This window comes from Oncorhynchus nerka, linkage group LG15 (assembly GCF_034236695.1).
Source record: "Oncorhynchus nerka isolate Pitt River linkage group LG15, Oner_Uvic_2.0, whole genome shotgun sequence".
Taxonomy (NCBI): Eukaryota; Metazoa; Chordata; class Actinopteri; order Salmoniformes; family Salmonidae; genus Oncorhynchus; species Oncorhynchus nerka.
In genome coordinates this window covers 15,575,570-15,589,464 of record NC_088410.1, presented here as the reverse complement: position 1 = coordinate 15,589,464, position 13,895 = coordinate 15,575,570, and the positions used below count along the sequence as shown (strand labels likewise).

Sequence of the window (13,895 nt, the reverse complement as noted above, 5' to 3'; positions counted from 1 at the left end):
AAAGACCCCAGCTCTCTGTGGGTGTTGATAATGTCTGATCCTGTCTAAAGACCCCAGCTCTCTGTGGGTATTGATAATGTCTGACCCTGTCTAAAGACCCCAGCTCTCTGTGGGTGTTGATAATGTCTGACCCTGTCTAAAGACCCCAGCTCTCTGTGGGTGTTGATAATGTCTGACCCTGTCTAAAGAACCCAGCTCTCTGCGGCTGTTGATAATGTCTGACCCTGTCTAAAGACCCCAGCTCTCTGTGGGTGCTGATAATGTCTGACCCTGTCTAAAGACCCCAGCTCCCTGTGGGTGTTGAAGACCCTGTCTAAAGACTCCAGCTCTCTGTGGGTGTTGATAATGTCTGACCCTGTCTAAAGACTCCAGCTCTCTGTGGGTGTTGATAATGCCTGACCCTGTCTAAAGACCCCAGCTCTCTGTGGTGTTGATAATGTCTGACCCTGTCTAAAGACTCCAGCTCTCTGTGGGTGTTGATAATGTCTGACCCTGTCTAAAGACCCCAGCTCTCTGTGGGTGTTGATAATGTCTGACCCTGTCTAAAGACCCCAGCTCTCTGTGGGTGTTGATAATGTCTGACCCTGTCTAAAGACTCCAGCTCTCTGTGGGTGTTGATAATGTCTGACCCTGTCTAAAGACCCCAGCTCTCTGTGGGTGTTGATAATGTCTGACCCTGTCTAAAGACCCCAGCTCTCTGTGGGTGTTGATAATGTCTGACCCTGTCTAAAGACCCCAGCTCTCTGTGGGTGTTGATAATGTCTGACCCTGTCTAAAGACCCCAGCTCTTTGTGGGTGTTGATAATGTCTGACCCTGTCTAAAGACCCCAGCTCTCTGCGGCTGTTGATAATGTCTGACCCTGTCTAAAGACTCCAGCTCTCTGTGGGTGTTGATAATGTCTGACCCTGTCTAAAGACCCCAGCTCTCTATGGGTGTTGATAATGTCTGACCCTGTCTAAAGACCCCAGCTCTCTGTGGGTGTTGATAATGTCTGACCCTGTCTAAAGACCCCAGCTCTCTGTGGGTGTTGATAATGTCTGACCCTGTCTAAAGACCCCAGCTCTCTGTGGGTGTTGATAATGTCTGACCCTGTCTAAAGACCCCAGCTCTCTGTGGGTGTTGATAATGTCTGACCCTGTCTAAAGACCCCAGCTCTCTGTGGGTGTTGATAATGTCTGACCCTGTCTAAAGACTCCAGCTCTCTGTGGGTGTTGATAATGTCTGACCCTGTCTAAAGACCCCAGCTCTCTATGGGTGTTGATAATGTCTGACCCTGTCTAAAGACCCCAGCTCTCTGTGGGTGTTGATAATGTCTGACCCTGTCTAAAGACCTCAGCTCTCTGTGGGTGTTGATAATGTCTGACCCTGTCTAAAGACCCCAGCTCTCTGTGGGTGTTGATAATGTCTGACCCTGTCTAAAGACTCCAGCTCTCTGTGGGTGTTGATAATGTCTGACCCTGTCTAAAGACCCCAGCTCTCTGTGGGTGTTGATAATGTCTGACCCTGTCTAAAGACTGCAGCTCTCTGTGGGTGTTGATAATGCCTGACCCTGTCTAAAGACCCCAGCTCTCTGTGGGTGTTGATAATGTCTGACCCTGTCTAAAGACCCCAGCTCTCTGTGGGTGTTGATAATGTCTGACCCTGTCTAAAGACCCCAGCTCTCTGTGGGTGTTGATATTGTCTGACCCTGTCTAAAGACCCCAGCTCTCTGTGGGTGTTGATAATGTCTGACCCTGTCTAAAGACTCCAGCTCTCTGTGGGTGTTGATAATGTGTGACCCTGTCTAATGACCCCAGCTCTCTGTGGGTGTTGGGATATGTGAGAAACACATGTACAAGTGTGAAATAGGACAAATAACAGCAGCTACTATAGTCACCATCTAGTGAGTCTGACCTGAAATAACCCCTGAACATCTCATGACTGTTTTAATCATGGCAGTTATCTACAGTTTCTCTTTCCCTGTTTGGAAACATGCTGAACTAATTCATCATCGTTCCATTGGATAACAATGAACATGTAAAAATATAAGATATTTATCTAAAGAGACATCGGCACATGTAGCATGAGTCACACATGGCACCATATTCCGTTAATTGTGCACTACTTTCTACCAGGCCCCTAGTGCACTACTTTCTACCAGGACCCTAGTGCACTACTTTCTACCAGGACCCTAGTGCACTACTTTCTACCAGGACCCTAGTGCACTACTTTCTACCAGGACCCTAGTGCACTACTTTCTACCAGGACCCTAGTGCACTACTTTCTACCAGGCCCCTATTGCACTACTTTCTACCAGGACCCTAGTGCACTACTTTCTACCAGGCCCCTAGTGCACTACTTTCTACCAGGACCCTAGTGCACTACTTTCTACCAGGCCCCTAGTGCACTACTTTCTACCAGGACCCTAGTGCACTACTTTCTACCAGGACCCTAGTGCACTACTTTCTACCAGGACCCTAGTGCACTACTTTCTACCAGGCCCCTAGTGCACTACTTTCTACCAGGACCCTAGTGCACTACTTTCTACCAGGCCCCTAGTGCACTACTTTCTACCAGGACCCTAGTGCACTACTTTCTACCAGGCCCCTAGTGCACTACTTTAACCAGGACCCTAGTGCACTGCTAAATATAAGATATTTATAAGATATTTATCTAAAGAGACATCGACACATGTAGCATGAGTCACAAATGGCACCCTACACCATCATTTGCAAATAAATTCATTAAAAATCCTACAATGTGATTTTCTGGAATTTTTTCTTCAGATTTTGTCTGTCATTGTTGAAGTGTACCTATGATGAAAATTACAGGCCTCTCTCATCTCATTAAGTGGGAGAACTTGCCAATTGGTGGCTGACTAAATACTTTTTTGCCCCACTGTATAACATTTGCAACTGTTTACGGTGCATCATCCTCCATCTCTTCTTCAGAACTGTGACCTCTTGCCCTTTCAACTCTCGTCACTGCCTCCACATAGGAGATTTGCTCTACAGCCCTGATCCTTGACCCCTCAACCTCTTTCACCCTGACAGGGCACTCTGGGAATTAGGGAATATGATCCACACCAGATTTGCAACATTTTACATTCACAGACTCTTCAATAACATAATCCTTCCGTCTGCAAACACTTGAAACGTGGCAAATTCTTGTACATTTCTTGCATTGCATCGTGTTGCATCAGCGTATCTTATACAGCTTTATATATTCTTGTATATTCTTGTAATTCTTGTACATTTCTTGCATTGCATTGTGTTGCATCAGTGTATCTTATACAGCTTTATATATTCTTGTATATTCTTGTAATTCTTGTACATTTCTTGCATTGCATCGTGTTGCCTCAGCTGATGTTATTGGTCACATACACATGGTTAGCAGATGTTATTGGTCACATACACATGGTTAGCAGATGTTATTGGTCACATACACATGGTTAGCAGATGTTATTGGTCATATACACATGGTTAGCAGATGTTATTGGTCACATACACATGGTTAGCAGATGTTATTGGTCACATACACATGGTTAGCAGATGTTATTGGTCACATACACATGGTTAGCAGATGTTATTGCGATTGTAGCGAAATGCTTGTGCTTCTAGTTCTGACAGTGCAGCAATATCTAACAGGTAATATCTATCAAATACCTAATTCACACAAATCTAAGTAAAGGAAAGGAATAAGAATATATAAGCAAGCTAGCTAAATAGGACAAATTAGTTAGCAAGTGCCAGCTAGCTAAATAGGACAAATTAGTTAGCAAGTGCCAGCTAGCTAAGTTGCCATACATGTTTAATGCTTTTCAACCTGTCCCCAAATGAATGTCATTGGTTCAGAGTTTGTTTTGATATTTTAACCTGCGTGTGGTGTGGGGGACGAAATAAATGTATACACGATGTCGCACAGCCGGTTTGGGTTCTGTGTAGATGGTATAGAATACTGTATATACATATGAGATGAGTAATGCAAGGTACTATATTAAAGTGACAACATCTACTTTGACTGCATCCACTTTTCCCAAAGCTTCTTCACCATCCTTGTGACTTCAAACGAGTTCCCCAAATAAACATCTTTATCAAAAAACAACATACTCCGACAAGCAACGATTCAACAGACTCATTTTCCACAACAATTGCTGCCCTTTTTGTTCAATTCTTGGACTTCACTGTTGTCCCCCCATCCTTCTCACTAATGGTTCTCAATGTGCTTTCATCTTCAAACAACACTTCTTCTGCTCTCAACTCTGATTCTGGGCAGACAGCCAATGTTGTGAATTGTCAGAAGGATGTTGGTAATAGTGACACCCAACCAGAATTCAGACTCTGCGTGTTCTGAGTTGAATTATTATTTGCCTAGTAACACTCTCTCAAGTTACAGGGGAAACGAAACTTAACTAGGAATGTACAGGTAACTGCCAAAATAAAAGAAACACTTGAGTAATTGAGGGTTCTGTCAGCTCTGTTATGTTGTGGGGTGCATTTTCCTGGCGTGGTTTAGGTCCACTCAACCACTTAGAGACCAAGGTAAACACCAGTAAATACTCAGCCATTCTGAGTGATCACCTTCAACCTGTGGTGAATAATGTCTATCCTGATAAGAGTGGTCTCTTCCAGGATGATAATGCCCCCGTCCACAGGGTATGAGAGGTCACTGAATGGTTTGATGAGCATGAAAACTATGTAAACCATATGCCATGGCTGTCTCAGTCACCAGATCTCAACCCAGTTGAACCCTGAAGGGAGACTCTGGATCAACACCTGAGAGAGCGTTTCCACCACCATCAACAAAACACCAAATGATGGTATTTCTCATGGAAAAATGGTGTTGCATCCCTCCAAAAGATTTCTAGACACGTGTAGATTCTATGCCAAGGAGCATTGAAGCAGTTTTGTCGGCTCGTGGCCCAACAGCCTACACTTTATGTTGGTGTTTCCTTTATTTTGTCAGTTACCTGTGAAGTCCAGCTAATAGCTTCACCTCTCAGCAGGCGAGAACAATTAACAGATTTGTCCAATTACACTAACGGTGACTATTCAACATAACAACCTTACTAACTAAATTATGTACAACGATTACATTAGAAGACCTAGGCAACTAATACCCTGAGTACCAGTCTGTGAGTGCCCTCTTTACAGCTACTTGTCACTCATTGTCATGGCTTGATAGTGATCAATGGAGTTGGAAAGAGAACAAACAGATCTGGGACCAGGTTAGACAACTACAGTATATAGTGATCAATGGAGTTGGAAAGAGATCAAACAGATCTGGGACCAGGTTAGGCAACTACAGTATATAGTGATCAATGGAGTTGGAAAGAGAACAAACAGATCTGGGACCAGGTTAGACAACTACATAGTTACATTTGAAAATGTTTCATTTGCTATTTTAATTTGAACCTTTTTCCCAGAAGAAGAGGTCTGTGTCCAACACATTTCATTTGACTCAGAGTTGTGGCTAATCCAAGGTTGAGTTGTCAGAGGAGGTTGATAATAGTGACACCCAATCAGATTTCATCCTCTGCCTGTCCTGAGGTGAATAACTCCTCTCATTGGCTAGAAATGACTAGTTACAGGTGAAACGAAACTTAACTCTGACTATAAGTTGCAGCACATAGCTTCAGCTCTCACAGTCACAACAGGGGACAATTAACAGACACGTGCAACTACACTAAAAGTGAGTATTCAACTTAACTACCTTACTAATGAAATGTACAACAATGTATTGTAATAACTGTAGTACAACCTGTAGCAGGTATCTTGGTACTGAGTGACACGTCATTATACCACAGTGTACAGCAGGTTGTTGCTGTGAGGGACTGACCTGCAGGTATCTTGGTACTGAGTGACACGTCATTATACCACAGTGTACAGCAGGTTGTTGCTGTGAGGGACTGACCTGCAGGTATCTTGGTACTGAGTGACAGGTCATTATACCACAGTGTACAGCAGGGATGGGCATCTCCATTCATCTGGGGCCTGTTTGGTGACCTTGAGTACAATCCTGACTGACTACATTGATGATGTATGACAGATATTATAATGCCTGGAGGCTGGTGGGAGGAGCCATAGGAGGGATGGCTTATTGTAATGCCTGGATAGGTATTTTACATGTCAGACAGAGGAGGCTGGTGGGAGGAGCCATAGGAGGGGTGGTTTATTGTAACGGCTGGAATGGAATACATTTAATGGTACCTACACATCAAACTCATGGAAACAACGTGTTTGACTCCGTTCCAATGATTCCATTCCAGCCGTTACATTGAGCCCCTCCTCCTATATCTTCTCCCACCAGCCTCCACTGATATCAGATATCCACATCATATGCTATAGCCCGACAGCACAGTTGATGATGTGGCATGCAGCCATTGGTTGATGCAATGAAACTCCTGTGCAGGGAATCACGATCATACTTTATCCCCAGCTAACACACCTGGCTCCAATAATCAAGTAATGCTGGTCTTCAGGTTAGAATGTAATTAGTTGAATCAGGTGTTTTAGCTACAGGACTGGGGGAACGTGTGACACCAATCAGGCCCCAGAAAACTGGAGTTGCCTCCTTGGTCTATCTGGTCCCACCATGTAGCAGAATGTCAACTGTAGAATGATAAGCATGTTTAGGATGTAATTTGACACCCCCTATATGAGTACATTATGTTTTCCTAATATAGGCTACGTTGTTAGGGAATGTACTTTGTTTTACAACAGTTCTAACACATAGCATTACTCTTCTTATAGTTCATATTGTTTTAAAGTCAAATAGATGAGAAGAAAATCGAATTTAGTTCATGTGGACTGTGTTTTTTGTAATGAGGTCATTGTCTGTTTTGTTTTTGATGGCTGCTGTAGCAGAGATGGAACGAGGAAGAGGAAGGACTCTAAAGATTCTGTTCCTGTTGACACTCTGTCTACAAGCCTTCCCTGGTCAATGCCAAGGTACACACACCAGTGCGCACACACACACACATGCATGCACGTACACACACCAGGGCCATGCACGTACACACACACACACACACACACACACACACACACACACACACACACACACACACACACACACAAACACACACACACACACACACACACACACTCCATCGGTAACCACATCTCTCAAGCCATTCACGTTTGGATAAAACTCCTTACGGGGCAGACTCCTTACAGGGCAGACTCCTTACAGGGCAGACTGGGAAACAGGCGTAACCAACGAACAGGGTGGGGAGTGGTGAACGACAAATTGCGAGCAATTTAAGGGTTCTGAACAAGTACAAAAAATATATATTTTGGGGGAAATTATACCACTACCCAAAAGGGTGCTTTAGAGACTAGAAGGACAATGGGGCTTGTGCTCTGCACAGTTAGAGCCTGACACACACATTTCATTAGGTTTTCATCAGGACAATCACTATCAACTCAAGCACTTCTTGTCTGTTTTCACAGATACAGGGCAGCCCTCTGATCTGAGGATAGTTCTGGTGGGGAAGACTGGAGCAGGGAAGAGTGCAACAGGAAACACCATCCTGGGGAGAAAGGTGTTTAGAGATGCCTTCTCCCCTGAGTCTGTGACTGTTCACTGTGAGAAACAGAGTGGGGTGGTGGATGTCATCGACACCCCGGGGCTCTATGACACAACAATGTCTAAAGAAGAGATGAAAAGTGAGATAGAAAAGGCCATCTACATGTCAGTACCAGGACCCCACGCCTTCCTGCTGGTGATCAGACTGGGGAGGTTCACAGAGGAGGAGAGGAACACTGTGAAGTGGATCCAGGAGAACTTTGGAGAAGAAGCATCAAAGTACACCATCATTCTGTTCACCGGAGGAGACCTGCTGGAGGACATATCAATGGTGGACTTTCTAAGTGAGAGTGAGGAGCTTATGCAACTCATCAAGGTCTTTAAGGGAAGAAATCATGTCTTTGATAATAAAAAGAAGAATGACTACAATCAGGTCCCAGAGCTGCTGAAGAAGATAGATGAGATGGTGATGAAGAATGGAGGACAACACTACACCAATGAGATGTACCAGGAGGCCCAGAGGAAGATCGAAGAGGAGGAGGAGAGGAAGAAACAGGAAGAGGAGAAGAGAGAACAGCAAGAGAAAGAGAAACTGGAGGCGGAGATCAGGAAACGGGAAGGCAAGGTGAGAGAGGAGGAGAGGAAGAAACAGGAGGAGATCAGGAAACAGGTAGACAAGGCGAGAGAGGAGGAAAGGAATAAGGAAAAGGAGAGACAAGAGGAGATGAGGAAGAAGAAGTCAAAGGACCTATGGGGAAAAGTTTTGGGATTGTTAGTAACTGTTGCCACAGCGGTGGTAGCAGGACCAGCAGCAATTCCAGTTGGAGTTGCTGTACTTGCAAAAGAGGTAGCTGAAGATGCAGTTGAACGTTTTCAAGATTCTCAGTAAGTGAAGATGAGGAAGAGGTGGCAGTGTGAAGTACCACTCTCTTCCTCATCTTAATGTCAAGTATTAGCAGTAGATGAATCCTTTACAATGACAACCATCAGGGATTGTTCAACACTTTCTAATATGATCAGTTATTTAACATGTTTATTATTCAGAGGCTCAGGGATATAACATCAGAAAAAATGTGTACTCCCTCTATCCTCACTCCCTGGTCTGTGTCCTTCCTCCCTGGTCTGTGTTCTCACTCTACCCTCCCTCCCTGGTCTGTGTCCTTCCTCCCTGGTCTGTGTTCTCCCTTTATCCTCCCTCCCTGGTCTGTGTTCTCCCTCTATCCTCCCTGGTCTGTGTTCTCCCTCTACCCTCCCTCCCTGGTCTGTGTTCTCCCTCTATCCTCCCTCCCTGGTCTGTGTTCTCCCTCTACCCTCCCTCCCTGGTCTGTGTTCTCCCTCTATCCTCCCTCCCTGGTCTGTGTCCTTCCTCCCTGGTCTGTGTTCTCCCTCTATCCTCCCTCCCTGGTCTAGGTTCTCCCTCTATCCTCCCTCCCTGGTCTGTGTTCTCCCTCTACCCTCCCTCCCTGGTCTGTGTTCTCCCTCTATCCTCCCTCCCTTGTCTGTGTTCTCCCTCTACCCTCCCTCCCTGGTCTGTGTCCTTCCTCCCTGGTCTGTGTTCTCCCTCTATCCTCCCTCCCTGGTCTGTGTCCTTCCTCCCTGGTCTGTGTTCTCCCTCTATCCTCCCTCCCTGGTCTGTGTTCTCCCTCTACTCTCCCTCCCTGGTCTGTGTTCTCCCTATATCCTCCCTCCCTGGTCTGTGTTCTCCCTCTACCCTCCCTCCCTGGTCTGTGTTCTCCCTCTATCCCCCCTCCCTGGTCTGTGTTCTCCCTCTATCCTTCCTCCCTGGTCTGTGTTCTCCCTCTACCCTCCCTCCCTGGTCTGTGTTCTCCCTCTATCCTCCCTCCCTGGTCTGTGTTCTCCCTCTACCCTCCCTCCCTGGTCTGTGTTCTCCCTCTATCATCCCTCCCTGGTCTGTGTTCTCCCTCTATCCTCCCTCCCTGGTCTGTGTTCTCCCTCTATCTTCCCTCCCTGGTCTGTGTCCTTCCTCCTTGGTCTGTGTTCTCCCTCTATCCTCCCTCCCTGGTCTCTGTTCTCCCTCTATCCTCCCTCCCTGGTCTGTGTTCTCCCTCTATCTTCCCTCCCTGGTCTGTGTTCTCCCTCTATGCTCTCTCCCTGGTCTATGTTCTCCCTCTCTGGTCTGTGTTCTCCCTCTATCCTCCCTCCCTGGTCTGTGTCCTTCCTCCCTGGTCTGTGTTCTCACTCTACCCTCCCTCCCTGGTCTGTGTCCTTCCTCCCTGGTCTATGTTCTCCCTCTATCCTCCCTCCCTGGTCTGTGTCCTTCCTCCCTGGTCTGTGTTCTCCCTCTATCCTCTCTCCCTGGTCTATGTTCTCCCTTTACCCTCTCTCCCTGGTCTATGTTCTCCCTTTACCCTCTCTCCCTGGTCTATGTTCTCCCTTTACCCTCCCTCCCTGGTCTATGTTCTCCCTTTACCCTCTCTCCCTGGTCTATGTTCTCCTTTACCCTCTCTCCCTGGTCTATGTTCTCCCTTTACCCTCCCTCCCCTCCTCTCCCTGGTCTATGTTCTCCCTTTACCCTCCCTCCCTGGTCTATGTTCTCCTTTACCCTCCCTCCCTGGTCTATGTTCTCCCTTTACCCTCCCTCCCTGGTCTATGTTCTCCCTTTACCCTCCCTCCCTGGTCTATGTTCTCCCTTTACCCTCCCTCCCTGGTCTATGTTCTCCTTTACCCTCCCTCCCTGGTCTATGTTCTCCCTTTACCCTCCCTCCCTGGTCTATGTTCTCCCTTTACCCTCTCTCCCTGGTCTATGTTCTCCCTTTACCCTCTCTCCCTGGTCTATGTTCTCCCTTTACCCTCCCTCCCTGGTCTATGTTCTCCCTTTACCCTCCCTCCCTGGTCTATGTTCTCCCTTTACCCTCCCTCCCTGGTCTATGTTCTCCCTTTACCCTCCCTCCCTGGTCTATGTTCTCCCTTTACCCTCCCTCCCTGGTCTATGTTCTCCCTTTACCCTCTCTCCCTGGTCTATGTTCTCCCTTTACCCTCCCTCCCTGGTCTGTGTTCTCCCTATATCCTCCCTCCCTGGTCTGTGTTCTCCCTCTATCCTCCCTCCCTGGTCTGTGTTCTCCCTCTACCCTCCCTCCCTGGTCTGTGTCCTTCCTCCCTGGTCTGTGTTCTCCCTCTATCCTCCCTCCCTGGTCTGTGTTCTCCCTCTACCCTCCCTCCCTGGTCTGTGTTCTCCCTATATCCTCCCTCCCTGGTCTGTGTTCTCCCTCTATCCTCCCTCCCTGGTCTGTGTCCTTCCTCCCTGGTCTGTGTTCTCCCTCTATCCTCCCTCCCTGGTCTGTGTTCTCCCTCTACTCTCCCTCCCTGGTCTGTGTTCTCCCTATATCCTCCCTCCCTGGTCTGTGTTCTCCCTCTACCCTCCCTCCCTGGTCTGTGTTCTCCCTCTATCCCCCCTCCCTGGTCTGTGTTCTCCCTCTATCCTTCCTCCCTGGTCTGTGTTCTCCCTCTACCCTCCCTCCCTGGTCTGTGTTCTCCCTCTATCCTCCCTCCCTGGTCTGTGTTCTCCCTCTACCCTCCCTCCCTGGTCTGTGTTCTCCCTTTACCCTCCCTCCCTGGTCTGTGTTCTCCCTCTATCCTCTCTCCCTGGTCTATGTTCTCCCTTTACCCTCCCTCCCTGGTCTGTGTTCTCCCTCTATCCTCTCTCCCTGGTCTATGTTCTCCCTTTACCCTCCCTCCCTGGTCTATGTTCTCCCTTTACCCTCCCTGGCTCAGCACTAAGTAGGACAATTATAACTTCAACAATTACAATAAAATAACTTCTTATTATATAACACATTTCTTCCTACAAATTCCAGCTGCAAATATGCTAAATTGTAGCCATAGTATAAAAGGGATCATCATCTCTGGGCTCTCTATGCGTTTTCTGAACATAATGCAACTCCGTGGAAGGTTACGTTTCACTACGCTGGCATGTCGTAGAGCCCCGTTGATTATCATGGCTATCTGAAAATGTCTTAGCTGTTTATATATTGACAGATTATCCATTATTCAAATGTATTTTGTTTCATGTTTGTGCTGCATAATGTTTTGTGATTTGTCTTTGATGAACATTTGATGGACAACCTTTGAGGACGTTTGTGACCGGTTTCAGGAAACTAGGCATATGTCGTGGGTCACTACTTCACAAGAGAGCAGTTGGAACCTAATCATTTATCAAAATGCCTTTTTTGGCCGAAATGCCTTCTCGAACATGTGCACTTTCATGTGCCTTAAGAACAAACGTGTATGCCATCTGTAAATACGAGTACAATTGTTAAATTACGAGCCTAGTTGGTTTAGCCAAAGAGAAAGTTGTCAACCTTCCCTCTAGCCATGATTGGCTGAGATAATGAGTGGGCTGGACATGCCGAAAGATAAATTATGACTGGTGTGCCATTTGGCATGCTTCTGTCTATTTGAGCTGGTCAGTTTGTCTAGGTAATCCTGTCTAACACATTTAAAAAACAAATGTATTATGTATTAAAACTGCATTAGTGTAGCTCTCCACTTTCTGGAGGACTGAGTTTTGAAATCAGTGGAATTTGAGTATGATAGTTAAGGAGATGGGGAAACCACCTGTCGCCGGATTAAATCTTCAAACTAAGGGCAACCATGGCATCCGACTGGAGACACATCCAACCATGAATGATGTATACTTGTAAAATAGTCTAGCTAGCTACATTTTACGTTATTACACGTTTCTAATTTTGACAGAAAGAGACATTTACTTGGCTAGCTATAGCATAATGTTAGCTAGCTAACATTGAACCTGGTTGATTAGCTACCTGCAGATTCATGTAAGGTAGTAACATCATGAGTTGTGATTATGGTTCATTGTTTACCTAGCTAGCTAGCTAATGTTAGCTGGCTGGCTCGCTGAAAAGGCAATGAAGTGTGAGATGGATGTATAGACAAGCCAGGACACATTGCTGCTGGTGATCAGACTGACATTGTTCACAGACGAGGAGAGGAACACTGTGAGCTGGATCCAGGAGAACTTTGGAGAATAAGCCTCAAAATATACTATTCTAGAATTTCTCTTAATTTCTCACAATTACAAAAGAAAATATGAAGCAAACCGATGGCTTGCATTGTAATTTTTACTTTTCCTGTTTGGTTTCACAGATTCAGGGCAGCCCTCAAAATATACTATTATATTATTTACTGCTGAAGATAAGTTAAATGGTAGTCAGTCAAGAAGTTTTCTGGGAGAAAGCAATGAGCTTCAGGAACTTATCAACATCTGTGGATTTAGAAATGACTCTCTCAACAACCAGACCAAAGATCGCTCTCAGGTCACAGAGCTGCTGAGGAAGACAAAGCAGATGGTAGAGGGGAATGGAGGACAGTATTACTCCAGTGATATAATAGAGGTGATTTTGGAATGGAGGACAGTACTACTCCAGTGATATGATAGAGGAGATGGTGGAATGGAGGTCAGTACTACTCCAGTGATATAATAGAGGTGGTTTTGGAATGGAGGACAGTACTACTCCAGTGATATAATAGAGGTGGTTTTGGAATGGAGGACAGTACTACTCCAGTGATATGATAGAGGAGATGGTGGAATGGAGGTCAGTACTATACCAGTGATATGATAGAGGTGGTTTTGGAATGGAGGACAGTACTACTCCAGTGATATGATAGAGGAGATGGTGGAATGGAGGTCAGTACTATACCAGTGATATGATAGAGGTGGTTTTGGAATGGAGGACAGTACTACTCCAGTGATATGATAGAGGAGATGGTGGAATGGAGGTCAGTTCTATACCAGTGATATGATAGAGGTGGTTTTGGAATGGAGGACAGTACTACTCCAGTGATATGATAGAGGAGATGGTGGAATGGAGGACAGTACTACTCCAGTGATATGATAGAGGAGATGGTGGAGGGGAATGGAGGACAGTACTACTCCAGTGATATGATAGAGGAGATGGTGGAGGGGAATGGAGGACAGTACTACTCCAGTGATATGATAGAGGAGATGGTGGAATGGAGGTCAGTACTACTCCAGTGATATAATAGAGGTGATGGGGGAGGGGAATGGAGGTCAGTATTACTCCAGTGATATAATAGAGGTGATGGTGGAGGGAATGGATGACAGTACTACTCCAGTGATATGATAGAGGAGATGGTGGAATGGAGGACAGTACTAAACCAGTGATATGATAGAGGAGATGGTGGAATGGAGGACAGTACTAAACCAGTGATATAATAGAGGTGATGGTGGAGGGGAATGGATGACAGTATTACTCCAGTGATATGATAGAGGAGATGGTGGAATGGGGGACAGTACTATACCAGTGATATAATAGAGGAGATGGTGGAATGGAGGACAGTACTACTCCAGTGATATAATAGAGGTGATTTTGGAATGGAGGACAGT

General features: G+C 46.0%; 1 pseudogene; it reads left to right on the top strand.

Annotated features, from left to right (window-relative positions):
• LOC135559786 (uncharacterized) overlaps positions 1 to 9,940 on the top strand; it is a 70,324-nt pseudogene extending 60,384 nt beyond the window's left edge.
• Positions 9,941 to 13,895: the final 3,955 nt, after the last annotated feature.